The 15,307-nt window shown below is 38.0% G+C and overlaps 1 protein-coding gene across 1 annotated transcript in view; it reads left to right on the top strand.

Annotated features, from left to right (window-relative positions):
* CERS6 (ceramide synthase 6) overlaps positions 1-15,307 on the top strand; it is a 331,299-nt gene that overhangs the window by 276,954 nt on the left and 39,038 nt on the right. The window lies entirely within an intron of this gene.

The following is a 15,307-nucleotide window of genomic DNA, read 5'->3' as shown; positions in this document are numbered from 1 at the left end:
TTAATCTTTTTTCCAGAAGGCTATTACTTGAACTAGAAAAGAAATGAGCCCCATAACACATAAAATCTACCACTGATGGCAGATTTTTTTCCATTTTGAGAAATTGATTTGAATGGAGAATTAAAGCAGTGGAAATTGGGGAAAAAATGAGAAATTAAGGGTTGCAGTAATAACTTGCCTAAATAGAAAAATAACCATAATAAATTTGGGACTTGGACGTGAGTATGTCTATCACTGGAGTTCCGTAAACAAATTACTACACACACACACACACACACACACACACACACACACATCCCTCTCCTTGAGGCTCTAGGCTCTTTTGAACACTTATTTATTATGAAAATCATTTCAAAAAGCAACATTTTGTGTTGGCAAAAAGCATTTATAGAACCCCAATATAGTTTTATGTGCTTATAGGTAGGAAACACATGTAATGTTGAATGTAATGCATCTGTAATTACTTCAGGTTTGGGGCTGTCTCAAGATTATTGACATAACTGGTGATAAGAATTTAAATAGAAGTAATTTGGGCAAAATCCAGGACATACTTCTCAAGGGAATAATGGAAAGTTTTTCTTACCTAGGGTTTCTGAGAACTGAGTTACAAAGAAATAAGCATCACTCTCAAGTACTTTGATTTGCTTATATCCCTTGAAGGGTAGAATTAAAATTGAGATGCACCCCTTCTCCTTCCCTGTAGCCAATGTGTAAAAAGCTCTGTAGGTTTAGACGGTAATGAGTTGCCTAGAACATAGACTGCCAAATATAGAAATTATGTCATGCTACCAAAAAATAACTAATAGGTGTGCCCTGTGACGATGCCATAGACTAGCTGCTTAGAAAAATCCTTACAATCAAATACAAAGCAAGAAATTTTATTGCAAATGCTGTAGGACTTCTGCTACCATGCCCCTGCATGCAGCCAAGTTTTTCAAGAGGCAACTTGTGGAGAGAAGTATTTTATTATTCCTAATACAAGCAATAATTTGTATACCTGCTCCCATTGTAGTTGTACATCTAGTGAATGAAATCCTTTTCAGATATATCTAATAAGTTACGTTAGTGCCTAGATGACCTTTGTTTCCAATTACTAGAGTGTAATGAGTATTTTTAGTGTTTAAAATTACCACATGCATGACAATCACCAATAGTGTTTTAAATATTTTCCTTAATACTGCGAAATTATTTTACAAGTTCCTTTTAGATTAGGAAATCCTAGAATTGAGAGAGACTACAGGTCACCAGCCCCAGAATCTTCTGCCACCTCTGCCTGGGATAGGAATTCTGTTAGTTTCCCTGATCTAGGAGTATTCCTTCAAAGGTTGAGGTAGAAATGGGTTCTTAAACATAAACCTGGGTCTTTAAAATTTATAAGCTAGAGGTTCTTAATCTGTTTAGAAACCCCTGAAACAGTACAAAAAACATGTTTGTGTGTGTATTTTTTTCCTGGAGGAGAGGGTACATGGCTTTATTAGATTCTCAACGAGATCTGTGACTCCCTCCCCTCCTCAAAAAAGTGCCTCTGGAAACAGACTAAGTGTACCTGCCACTTCGAATGGAAAACTCTTAAGAACGTGACGATCTCTGACATATCATCTGTAGGCTTTCTTTTCATCAGAAAGCATCTTTAATCCCTTCAATTATTCCTGCTTATTGTTTGCTCGCCTTTGTTTGTTCCTGAGAATTCCTCTTGTCATGATGTTCCAGATGTGGATTTCCTGTTATAAAATACAAAGAACTAAAAACAAGTTTCATTTAGAACTGCATTACTTGGGGTGCCTGGGTGGCTCAGTCAGTTAAGCATCCGACTTCAGCTCAGGTCATAATCTCACGGTTTATGGGTTCAAGCCCTGCATCAGGCTCTGTGCTGACAGCTCAGAGCCTGGAGCCTGCTTCAGATTCTGTATCTCCCTCTCTTTCTGCCCCTCCCTTGCTCATGCTTTGTCTTTGTCTGTCTCTCAAAAATGAATAAATGTTAAAAAAAAAAAATTTAAAAACTGCATTTCTTTAATGCAGCTTGCCATTGCATTAACTGCAAGCATCTTTGACATTGTATTGTTGGTGATCTGATAAACATCTGAGCTCCTGCCAGACTAGATCTTCTTCGTCCTGAATTTATTTTTATGTATTTTTATTTCTGTAATGATTTATTTGTATACCTAATTATACAAACTGCATTCCTACCTATTCATTTTTATCATGCTGTTTTCAAATATTCTAGCCCAATTAGGGTCTTCTGAACTACATCCATTGCCATACCTGTCCCTTCCACCTTTATGCTACTTAAGCATATGCCTTTCATGCTTCTCCCAACTCATCGACGAAAAAAGTTGACCTAGAGGTACTCCTGGTGCACTGCACTACTGAAGAATCTCTGGGTTGACCTCAGTCTCTCCACTGCCAGTGTTTCTTTATGATCTTTCTACTTGTTACTGTTGTCTCATAACTGCTCTGTCATCATGCCTGCTATTTCCCCACATTTTTCTAAGGTGTAATCAAAGACTTTATCAAAGGTCTTGTGAAAGTCAGAATTTACTCTGTTGTTTGAGATATCCTCTGCACTTGTAGAGGCAGGGTGAAAAAAGAATATGGGGCCCATTCGGCATGACTTGATTTTAGGAGACCTTTGTTGGCTTCTGGCTCTTCATTTCTAGGTACTCATCCCCATCTGTTCGATTATCTATCTGCAACAGTGAGCTTATCGTCTAAAATTTCCAGTCTTTTCCTTTTCCATATTGTTTAGGTGTGGACTTTTAGCTCCCAATATGCCACCATTTTTTAAATGTATTCTGTGAATATTTATTGGGTACCTCCTATATAGCCAGTAAGGGGCTGGGTACTGAGAATTCAGACACAGGACCTGCCCTAGGGCACTTGGTGTCAAACCCTGATAGGTCCCTTCATTATTCTGGTTTATAATTTGGGAGGCCTAGGGATTATAAATTATTTTCTGAACATTTTCTGGAAATAAGTAAGATAACTGGATTGTCAGTGTTAAATAGTTTGGTTGAGGTATTAAGGCGCTTTGACAACTAAATAGAGCATTATACTACGTAGACTGTGTGTGTGAAACAGTCACTGGCTACTAGAGGGAAGGACCTGGAGGCAAAGTGGACTTCAGTTCTAACAAGCATTTTATTAACGTCTTTCTCCTTCAAGTACTTGTGCTTCGTGGAAGAAGAAACAAAATTGTTCCATGTGCTCTCTGCTCCTCACAGTTTTCAGTCTATTTACATTGGAATCACCAGCAAAATCTTCTGGGTTCCTCCTGACCATACATGTGTTCCCACATCAGCCATCAGAATTTTTGTAATTTGTGAGTTTAACACTGGGATCATTCTTCTTTTTAATTAACTTTATTTATTTATTTTGAGAGAGAGATGGGGGAGAGTGGCTGAGAGACAGAGAGAGAGAGAGAATCCGCACTGACAATGTGGAGCCTGATGCAAGGGCTTGAACTCACGAACCGTGAGATCATGACCTGAGCCAAAATCAACAGACGCTAAACTGACTGAGCCACCCACATGGCCACTGGGCTCATTCTTTTGTTGTGTCTTCAGTCCATGTCTCATCTCACCAAGACAGCATCCACCATGATTAGCCTTTTAAGATTCATATATAGCTCAGACTTGGCTTTTGGCCACAATACATTCTTCTAAAACAGCATTGTCCAACAGAAATATAATTCAAGCTTCATATTAATTTTATAATTTCTAATAGCCACATTAAAAAAGTAAGAAGAAGAGGTGACATCTATTTAAGTAACATTTTATTTAACTCAGTATATCCAAAATGATAGCATTTTAACATGTAATCAATATTAAAAATTATTGGTATTTTCATTCGTTTGTTGCACACCGAATCTTCAAAATTGGGTGTGTGTTTCACAGTACTACATCACTCAGAAGTCTTTGTATTTTAGCCTTTTTGTTGTGGTTGGACAGTCAATGATTTTATCATTTTTGAGAATAAGCCCATCATTGTAAACTGTTACCATTTTCATTTATCTGTATCTGTCTTTCCTAAACTCCAGTTCGGTATAATCCCTAGAATTCCTAACAGTTTCCCATATTTTATGAAGCTGTGGTTTCAACTGGCACAGAGTAGATTGTGCTTAATGTCATTGTGGCATGTATCACAATGTCTTGCCCACAATGGCTACTCATTAAATATTTGTTGAGTGCATTAGGTACTCTTTCATTCTAAAAAAATCACACATCTGTTTTCTTAGTTGAGTTTTTAAATCATCGTGAAATGGATAGGGGCAGTCTCTCCTTTATTACACAGAGAAAACTGATTCATTTAGTCAATGATTTACCCAGTCTCTTCTGGATTCTGTTCTCCTGACATTAGTTCAATTCAGCAAGTACTTACTAAGTTTCAGGTGTTTCTTCCTACAGTACAATACTATCTTCTTTAAAGATTAAGCCATAAAGCTGTTGATAAGATGCATTTTTGGTAGTTGTTACATAAAGAGTAATTGATTGTCTCTATCATTTGACCCAGCTAAGACTCCAGAGGTATAGTAGGAATCGTTATCTCCCAGCCATAAGAATCTAATAACAAACAAGGGAAATCTATACAGATCCTGACAGGGAAGTGTAGTCTGTAGAAAGACTACTTGCTTTTGGTCCTGGTTCTCCCCCCTCACTGTGTGTCTGAAGACCGGGTGTATAACTTCTCTGCATCTATGTCTCCATCAGAAAAATAAGAATAATAGTAATCATTCCATCTACCTTACCAGGAAATGTTAAGGATCAAATGACATACTGCTTGTAGTGATGTTCTGTAACTGTAAAGTACTTTTTAAATATTAAGGATTTTTAAAAATCTATTATTATTAAAAATGGAAATTGCCATTATGGCCAAGTGGCTAGAAATTTTTATTACATTTTATAACCTCCAACTAATCTAGATTAAGAAACCATAATCATAGGCACTTTTGAAATAAAATTTTACAAATTCTTTCTCCGATTATGAGATTCAGAATATCTTGTTTCAGTCACTTCTGTTTTCAGTACTCAGTGAGCATATAATATCAGATGTGCTGCAGGTTGCCTTATTCTCTCAAATTCTAAGTGGCCATACTAACCCTGAGCCACCAGAAGTGACCATTACCATTCACAGAATCTCACAGAATTTCATGAAATGCAAGTATATGTCAGGCTAGTTCTTTCCTACAAGTCACAGATTGACAGATCATTATCCAGCTATGAATGGGCATACCACAATTGCCAAAACCTCTTCCTGTGGCCTAATGTTGACTCTCCACTTCCCCATTCATGTCCCACTAAATGCTAACCCGGTGACTACGGGAAAGTTAGAGTTTGTCAGTGGTCTGCTGTTATTCAGACGAAGCATGTGACATCTCAGTTGTTTTCTGTCCATCTCTGTCCTGCAAAGTAAGAGAATTATTGCTGATTTGTACTCTCTGAAAGTTTCTGCAATTAAAAAGAAAAAAAAAACTGTTACAGAAAAGCTTAGATCATTCTTTTACCATTTTCCATAATAAGATTTGAAATTCATCCAGATGCATATGGGAATATCATCTTCTCCTCTAATTTATTTTTAAAGACATACTTTACCAAAGTAGTGTGGCTTATATGCCTTTCTGAATATCTGATAAGATTAGTCTCAGGGTTCACAAATATGGAGAAGCTGGATGTGTTGTCTTTTTTTTTCTAGAATCCGTTGACAGATTTTCTCTGACATTTTCCTTAGTGTTGGTCTTTGTTAAATATATTTTAAAGAAAAAGGATGAAATCTGAAATCTCTCAGCTATTAGATATTGTGGCTATTTGGTATATTTTTAATAAGACTTACATGTATTGGCATCAATGAATACCTTCAAAAGGTATGGTAGAGATGGATGGAAATAATATGTTTGGAATGTTTTGCTTCTTTTCATGTGAACATAATAATGTTTTATAATGTCAAGATTGAAGGGTTAGACCAGGAGTCAAAAAACTATGTCCTGTAGGACAAATCAGCCCCATTGCCTGTTTGTATAAATTAAGGTTTATTGGAGCATAAACTTGCTCCTCTGTTACATGTTGTCTTTGGTTGCTTTCTGCTACAATGGCTTGAGTAGTTGGGACAGAGTATATAGCCTGCTAATCCTAAATTAATTGACCAGCTGTTTCTTCGAAGAAAAAGTTTGCCAACTCCGGGGCTAGGCCATTAACAATTAGTCTGGTGAGTGAAAAAGGTAGCGCAAGGAGTGGTGTATTCCGTGTATACAGCTTTTGGATGTCTCCAGAAGTCTGGTCTACATTAGGCAAAAAACATGCAGGTATTCTTAATACTGTGTATGAGGTGCGCAGAATATGCTCCCAACTATTTTCCTATTGTAACTTGAAGCAAAAACAACCAAATATGGTATCCTAGTAATGTTCTCTGCACAGAATTTATGTCTTAAGTGTTCCTTTCCTCCCTCCCAATCATTGCAGAGAACCCTTTGCTAAGGGGAAGAAGGAAAAAAAAATAAGATTGTTTGTTCAAAGTATCATAAAATTCTGTACGGCCATTTCATCTGTTTTAAAAATATCTGAGTATTGCAATAAAATCTAATGCCAGGGACAGAGATCTGCAAATTCTATATTTGACCAAGAATCTCACTTATTTGAGAGTGATGCTTTGTGGAAAATCCTGTAACCGATGAAGAACCTGCATCACCTGTTTCCACTTTCTTATGTTACCATAAAGAGCAGCTGTGTGCCAGGCCAGTTTTCTTCTCCATCATTTACCCTCACCTCCCCGACCGTGGTCCCTGGCTCGCTCCTGTCAACGGGCCACTCTGTCCATGCTAAGCCCCTTCTTAAGAGCTCAGCTCTGGACCACCTTGTCTCTGCCCATTGCCTACTTCTCAGTCTGGACCAGTATTGGCACCATCCCAGAAACCCTCCCTGCATGATCCTGGTGTGCAGTGCTCTGTGCCACCATCAGTGAAGGCCACCCTGAGTGCATCCTTTCACTCTCAGAACTTCATCCATACCTCTGAATGTCATCTCTGGGATGGCAGTGTAGACAAGGAAATGGAACCACAGTATCATCAGCATCCCTGGAATCATCCTATTTCTTGGTCGGATGTATCTTACCACATATTATTACTTAGCTTTTTATGTCTTTAGGACAAGGAAACAAACACTTTATAAATTCCTCATAGACAAGGAGCCATTTATTCTTTGTAAATCTATTCATTGCACTTCACTGTGAGCCTGCTGTGTGGTAGGCACAGTGTCGTTGTTGGGGACAAAGATATCGATTAGGTCTTGAGCCCAGGAACATTCAGCACTGCAGAACCATCAATAAATATTTGTTAAATCAGTAAATAAAAATTTAGAATTTCCCATGCAGTTTGGTGCAATTGCGACTGGGACTTTGCAGCCCGCATGTGTCTTTCCTTATGATATAGAATAGTCTGATCAAAGAAGACAAAGGTGGCAGTGACTCAGTAGCTTTCAAGTGCTTGGGAGCATCCCAGCCACTGAATCATTTGCTCAGACAGGATTTATAAGAACAGAATTGAGCAATTGTTAAATAAGTACTACCTTTTTCCACAGCAGATAATAAAACAGAAACGCTAAATGTCAAAGAATTGGAAATACAGGAGTTAAATAAATGTAAGGAAAAGCATAGCACAAGTAGCTATACTGAAAATGCAAGCTGTGGCCAGGAGCCTGGTTGAGGGCAGGATGAGGATGTGTGGCACGGTGGCTCTTGGTAAGTGAGGCACAAAGAGATGTGGTCAAGAGGTTGCAGGGCAGTGTGGGGAGAGAGCAACTGTTCAAGAGAAGGAGAAATAGGAAAAAAAATAGAGCATCTTTCCTCCATGCATGGGATCACCAGAGAAGGTGAGCAAGCACACACAGAAGAGTGCCCTGAGAGGGTAATTAATTCTGTCCCAGGGCCCGGACAGTTGTGGCCAGCCAGCATCAGGGACTTTTCATCCAGCTTATATCAGTTGCAGGCTAGGAGCCCAATCTCAAATTCATAGTAAACTCCACGTCTTTTAGAGCAACTTGCACCAACCCAATTTAGCTGCCTTAATTTCCTTTTTCTGAATGGACCGCATACAAGCCCACACCTAATTTTCACAGACACTAGTGTCTTAGATTGCTTTGTGTTCCATGCAGCCTCATCCCGTGCATTAAATAGAGTTTTCAGAAAATAAATATTTCATCTCATTCGTTGGTTGCTAATACTTTGTATCGTGATCTTTGAGTTACATATTCAGTGGTTATGACAAAATGTTGTTTGAAGCATTCATTGAAATATTTATTAAAACTTGAAGAAATGATTCTGAATACCTTCCATTTTTTAGTGACACATAAGAATGGCTTGGTTGAAACCATTCCAAAAGTTCTAAAATTCTGAGAAATAAAGAAGTCGTATTTTAATCACTTAACATTTTAGATTGCTTTTTAATTGAAATGTAAACACAATAAAATGTATTTAATGAAATATAATAGTCTGTTTACTGCATGGTAGTGTGTGCTAATCAAATCAGGAAGTATTGGGGATTATTTCTCAAAATAGGCTCCAGGCAGGACTCTGGTTCACCTGTGTTCCAACTTCCATCTCCTGTTTTCTTGCCTACTGTGCTCTGCAATCATAGTTGATGGTATGGATATTAACGTCAGGCAGTACAAGATTATAAACCATCGAATAACAGTAATACATTTTTCAGTGACTTTTTCTTACATTATTTTGATAATCAGTGAACAAAACAGAGTTTTCTGGTTATTATTAAGTAGAATATTTCTATTCATCAAGGTTGTAGTCCACCAAATTGTTCTTGTTCTAATCTAGTGGACCTATAAGGGTGTTTTCATCTCCTGTCTACTACTGACAGACAAACACCTTGGTAAAGCAACGAATACTTTAAGTTGGCATTAAAGTACCATGTGAACACATCCCATTCAGTCACTTCAGGAGCCAGCATGAAACACTGAAGGAATCTTTCTTTGTGTACAGGTCTCTTAAATCACCTCTCTTCCCCAGTTTGCAAAGTCAGCACTTTATTTAAAAGGGTCAAAACCCTTCCCTTATACAGTAAGTCTGTATCTTCCAGAAATAAGTCAGGTGCTTCACAAAATAGGTTAAAGCTGCGGCAACAAAGTACAGAAGATACAGAGCTTAAACGTCTCTCTCAGTCATGAATTATTCATGGAGCTTGACCCCCTTTTCTCTTCCTTAGCCATATGATTGCATTTATTTCAAATTATGTCCCCCTCATCCTCAAACGTGTAATTAGATGGTCGAGTCCCCTACTCTCGTAGCAATCACATGACATTTTCTTGAAGCACTGTTCTAATGCTATTGTTTGATAATCATTCATTCTCGTGTCCCCCTTCACTCAAGAGTGAGCCTCGTCAGGGCTGCGACCATATCTTATTCTCCTTTTACATGCCTAGTGCCGTGCATGTCTCCTGATATGCTCTAAGTTTGCTGACTTTTCTGGGTCTTAATTTGGAATTCACTTTCATAAAGGTGTTCACCCCAGGCAGATAGTTTGTTTATTTGTGTACTAATTTCAATATAATAGAGTCTCACTCTATTTTCTTTCTTCACAAATCAGGGAGAAATATTCCGAATGCCAGACTAATGCTTTTATAAATATCCTCTTCTCTTGAGCCCACATATCCTCACTAATTCCCCTACCATAATTTCCCCAGCCTAGCATGCTGTCCCCCACAGCTAGTGTTTGGGACGAGCTCTATTTCAGGCCTAGCATGTAGGAGACTGGACTTTGGGTGGCCCAAACTGGACATACTGACTTGTGACTATTCTCTTTCTTTTAACTTGATTTCTGCCATTCCTTCAAAGGTTTGGGGAAGATGATGAATTTTGCCTTTTTCTGAAAATAACTGCATGAACAACTAGAATCATTGCTTATTTTTATCTTCTGGCCTACTTTTTCTCACACAAAAAAGAGGTGAAATAAAGTGGGTGCTCCATCATATGTAAATATATCTTACATATATCTAAAAACTACTTATATCCATAAATATATATTTATCATAGATAAACATTTATAGGTACTTGTATCTTTTTTTTAATGTTTGTTTATTTTTGAGAGAGAGAGGCAGAACATGAGCAGGGGAGGGGCAGAGAAAGAGGGAGACACAGAATCCGAAGGAGGCTTTAGGATCTGAGCTGTCAGCACAGAGCCTGACATGGGGCTCGAACTCACACACCATAAGATCATGACCTAAGCTGAAGTCAGATGCTTAACCAACTGAGCCACCCAGGCGCCCCAGTACTTGTATCTTTTTTTTTTTTTTTTTTTGCTAATGAGAAGGCTTTTTAATTTATTTATTTTTTAAATTTACATCCAAGTTGGCTAGCTGTAGTGCAACAATGATTTCAGGAGTAGATTCCTTAATGCCCCTTACCCATTTAGCCCATGCCCCCTCCCACAGCCCCTCTAGTAACCCTCTGTTTGTTCTCAATATGTAAGAGTCTCTTATGTTTTGTCCCCTCCCTGTTTTTATATTATTTTTGCTTCCCTTCCTTTGTGTTCATCTGTGTCTTAACGTCCTCACATGAGTGAAGTCATATGATATTCATCTTTCTCTAATTTCGCTTAGCATAATACCCTGTAGTTCCATCCATGTAGTTGCAAATGGCAAGATTTCATTCTTTATGATTGCTGAGTAATACTCCATTGTATATATATACCACATCTTCTTTATCCATTTATCCACTGATGGACATTTGGGCTCTTTCCATACTTTCACTATTGTTTATAGGTACTTATATCTTAAGTAAATATATATTTATGTGGATTTGTAGATTTTATTTGGATATATATCTTATAATGAGACCTTTGCTTACTCTTATCAACATCAAATAAATACCACAACAGCTGCTTCCATGAGTTCACGGGGCTTCTCTTTTTAGTAATTAAAAGTGGTGAGACTATTGATTGCTGCCTGCTGCAAAAGGAATAAGATTGAATGATACATTTTCTTCATAAATTAGCCCTAATGGCTTTGAGATTTCAGATAAGGCAATTCCACTGCTTTTACATGAAACGCTAACAGCTTCATTAGAACTATATTTTGCTAGGGTGCCTGGGTGGTCAGTTAAGCAACCAACTCTTGATTTCAGCTCAGATCATGATCTCACAGTTCATGAGATCAGGCCCCGTATCGGGCTCTGTGTTGACAGCTCAGAGCCTTCTTGGGACTCTCTCTATTTGCCTCTCTCTCTCTCAAAATAAATAAATACTAAAAAAAAATTTTTTTAATTAAAAAAATTTAAAACCCTGTATTTTACTGACACTTTTGGAGAGTCTTGGTGCTATGAACAGGTCTAAAATGGGCATGTCACTTCTCACCATGGTCAGGATATATTTCCCTGGGCCAGTATTTGGATCATCTTGAAAATAGGATCCAGTTCCAAACCACTTGAGAATGGATCCAAGCTGGTTTGTTTTGTTTTGTTTGTTTTGTTTTGTTTTGTTTTGTTTTAAGCAGAGTGGGAAGGGGGGTTAGTTTTCCTTCTTCAGATTAACACCCTGTCCCTGTTCTGGTGGGCAGAGATGACTACCTCCTTCTTGTTTCTACATCTGAGAACTTCTTGGCGGTAAATATGAGGCACTTTCCTTTCGGAGAAGGGAAAAGAATGTTTGATGGTTAGGTGTATTAATGACTAGAGTCAGCATATAACCAAATGAATATCTGGTAGTAGCAGAGTGATACAGGAAGTTATTTGTTCTAAGGTATAAGCAACAGAACTCCAGCACAGAAGAAAGACAGAGCACATTTATACTGAATTCTTCCAGCAATAAGTGAAGCCTCTGCTGATTCTGAAAACAGCTTGAGAGTCAATTAAAACATAGTGATAGGAGTCTTGCCCAAGAATCTGAATTGAAATAAACACATGTGATAGTCATCTTGTTTTATGCCTAATGTAGTTTATCTTCAGGAAAGTGTCTCAGGCTTTATTTTGAACCAGTCAGAAAAAAAATCAGATTGACAGTATTTCCTATATCTTAACCTATGCTGTTCAGAAAAAAGGAATTCACAATATCAAATACTGCAAGGGAGATGAAGGCAAATGAGAATATAGTCCCGTGAATTGTGTATGTGTTCTTCAACTGTGAAATGAGAGAATTGGAATAACTATCAGTGATAGCTTCTAGCTCTAAAGTTTCTTCTTATTAATATTTTAAAATTCCTTGATTCTGTGATTTCACAGTTATAAGGGAGTTGGTCACCTTCCAGTGAGAAATTTTCACAGAATGATCCCTGCAAAAAATTCTGAGGGGGTGGGAGGTAACAAGTGGGTAGTGGGCAAGAAGAGCTGATAGACACAGGCGATTGATTTAAAAAGTGTGCAGAGTATAGAAAGAATGAAGATCATCACTAGATTGAATATGGTATCACATGAAGATTTTTATAGAATACTGGACATCTGTGCTTCCTTTTAGAGCCAGAGGGAGAGTACTTGTAGGTGTTAGTGAGGTACTCATGAATTAAAGAAGAGAGCTTTTCAGAGAGCCAGAGGAGGGGAGGCAGGTATCCAGTGTTGGTTCTAGTTAGGTGACTTTTCTGGTACTGTGACTCCCTGAGTCAGTGGTAAAGGAAGAGACTGAGGATACTGATGATGGGAACAGGAGAGAACTGAGAAAGCAGGGCCCCGGGATTAGCAGCCAGTTGGAAGGACAACCTTCTCAAAGTGGGAAATTTATCCTTCTAAAATATGAGGCACAGAGAAAAGAAAGAATGCAAGACTGGGATGGAGGGATGTGTGCACGTGACAGAGACATATATCTGATAGAGTTTCTTAGCAAGAAAAGCATGGCCATACTTGACAGGCTGTGAGAATTTCATTGGGATTTGGGTGAGAGATTTCAGGGAATGAGAACAGAGCAATGACAGGACCTCATGCCCTTTGAGCAATGGTCAGTGAACTGTAGTCACTTCCTGGGGACCTGGATCATTTAATAACAGTGATCCAGTTCATGTATTGTGTGGTGACGGCACAAATTGGTGTATCTCTTTTTCTGAATGGGTAGTAGCAAAATTCTCCTGATGTCCTTGGGACCCCAAACCAGTATCCATAATTATCCTCTATCATAAAAGACTTCAAAGAAAACTGAAAACCAGAAAAATTAAGTGACTTGCCCAGGGCCACAGTAAGTTTTCATCATGGGCAAGAATAGAGATACATCTTCTGTTTTGTGTCCTAATGTTCTCTGCTTTAATTGATTTTATATGAGGGAACAATAATAAGGCAGTGTGGTCTGAAGAATAAAAGCTGTGAACTAGGCTTACCTTGGCTTTAGCCTTGGCTTTGTCACTGACCTTGGGATGACTCTGTCAGTATCCCTAGGCCTCAGATTACTTATTAATAAAGATTTTCCAATTTAAGACCTAGGTCTGAAAGAATGTATAGCAGCTTCAAGGACCAATTTTATTAACTGGCTTTTAGCAGTTTGGAGGTTTTAAAAGGAAGAAAAGTTTATCATGACAAGAAACCATTTAGTAATGAGTTAACCAGTTAAAAGATTAGTGCCTTCTCAGATACTGCTGTCTCGTGCCATTAGTGCCTTCCTCACCAAACTAATGCAACGAAAGAAGAGTACCAAAGCAGTGCAAGTCAGTTGCCAACTGAAATTGTACATATGATATACAATATGCAAGATTTCGGGAAGTCAGTGAAAGTGATATTGGGGCACTGCTCAAGACAAAACCAAAACCATTGCCAGAGGAGGAGTTGGCAGGCCATTTTTTTTTTTTTTTTGGCAGGCCATTTAACAATTGGAAAATGGGAAATCAGCAAGGATGGTCACATAATAAGTACATCAAAAAGGAAAGATAGGAATTTCAAAGGAATGTGAGGGACCCTTGGGAAAATGCTGACACCCTCAAATAATTGTTCGTTTTCTGTAAAATGGTCATATATACTACCACTCAGTTTTGAAGAAAATTATACAACCCTCCCCCAATCAACACTTCATTCGTTTAAAGTTTGTTCTAAGAATTAGAACATAGTTGCAGTTATAACCTAAATTTGATTAAATGGAAAATAAAATAGATTCATTTTCATGAATTTTATTTCATTTCTCAAGGTAAAGTCTTGACTGACCCATTTTCTATGAAATTTACATTCCATTTTAAGTGGATTCACTTGATTTTTATCTTGTTTTTCATTTTTCAAAAGTTTTTAATTTAAATTCCAGTTAGTTAACATGTAGTGTAATATTAGACTCAGTAGTAGATTTTTGTGACACATCACTTGCATATAACACCCAGTTCTCATCATAAGGGCCCTTTTTAATACCCATCACCCATTTAACCCATCCTCCCACCTACCTCCCCTCAGTTTGTTCTCTCTAGTTAAGAGTCTGTTTTATGGTTTGCCTGTCTTTTTTTTTCTCTATATATTCATCTGTTTTATTTCTTAAATTCCACATGTGAGTGAAATCACGTGGTATTTGTCTTTCCCTGACTGACTTATTTCGCTCAGCACAATATGCTAGCTCCGTCCACATCGTTGCAAATGGCAAGATTTTCATTCTTTTTTACTCAATGGCTGAGTAACATTCCATTGTGTGTGTGTGTGTGTGTGTGTGTGTGTGTGTGTGTGCATCTCACCACTTCTTTATCCATTCATCAGTCGTTGGGACAGTGGGCTCTTTCCATACTTTTGGCTATTGTTGATGGCGCTGCTATAACAGGTGCACATGACCCTTCAAATCAGCATTTTTGTATCCTTTGGGTAAATACCTCATAGTGCAATTGCTGGATCATAGGGTAGTTCTATTTTTAACTTTTTGAGGAGCCTCCATACTGTTTTCCAGAATGGCTGCACCAATTTGCATTTCACCAACAGTGTAAAAGGGTTCATTTTTCTCCACATCTTTGCCAACACTTGTTGTTTCCTGTGTTGTTAATTTTAGCCATTCTGACAGGTGTGAGGTGGTAGCTCATTGTGGTTTTGATTTGCATTTCCCTGATGATAAGTGATGTTGAGCATCTTTTCATGTGTCTGTCAGCCATGTGGGTATCTTCTTTGGAAAAATGTCTATTCATGTCTTCTGCCCATTTCCTCAGTGGATTATTTGTTTTTTGGATGTTGAGTTTGATGAGTTCTTTACAGACTTTGGATACTAACCCTTTCTCTTATATGTCATTTGCAAAAATCTTCTCCCATTCTGAAGGTTACCTTTTAGTTTTGTTACTTGTTTGTTGGATTCACTTTAAATGGCCCTTTCTTGGTAGCAATGTGCCTTTGAATAGGAGGACCTCCTGTACTCAGAATGTAAAATTAGGTATGTTTTTCTCTGACT

The sequence above is a fragment of the Panthera uncia genome, assembly GCF_023721935.1.
Source record: "Panthera uncia isolate 11264 chromosome C1 unlocalized genomic scaffold, Puncia_PCG_1.0 HiC_scaffold_3, whole genome shotgun sequence".
NCBI lineage: Eukaryota > Metazoa > Chordata > Mammalia > Carnivora > Felidae > Panthera > Panthera uncia.
The sequence above is the reverse complement of the archived record's forward strand: the minus strand, read 5'-3'. Positions and strand labels throughout refer to the sequence as shown.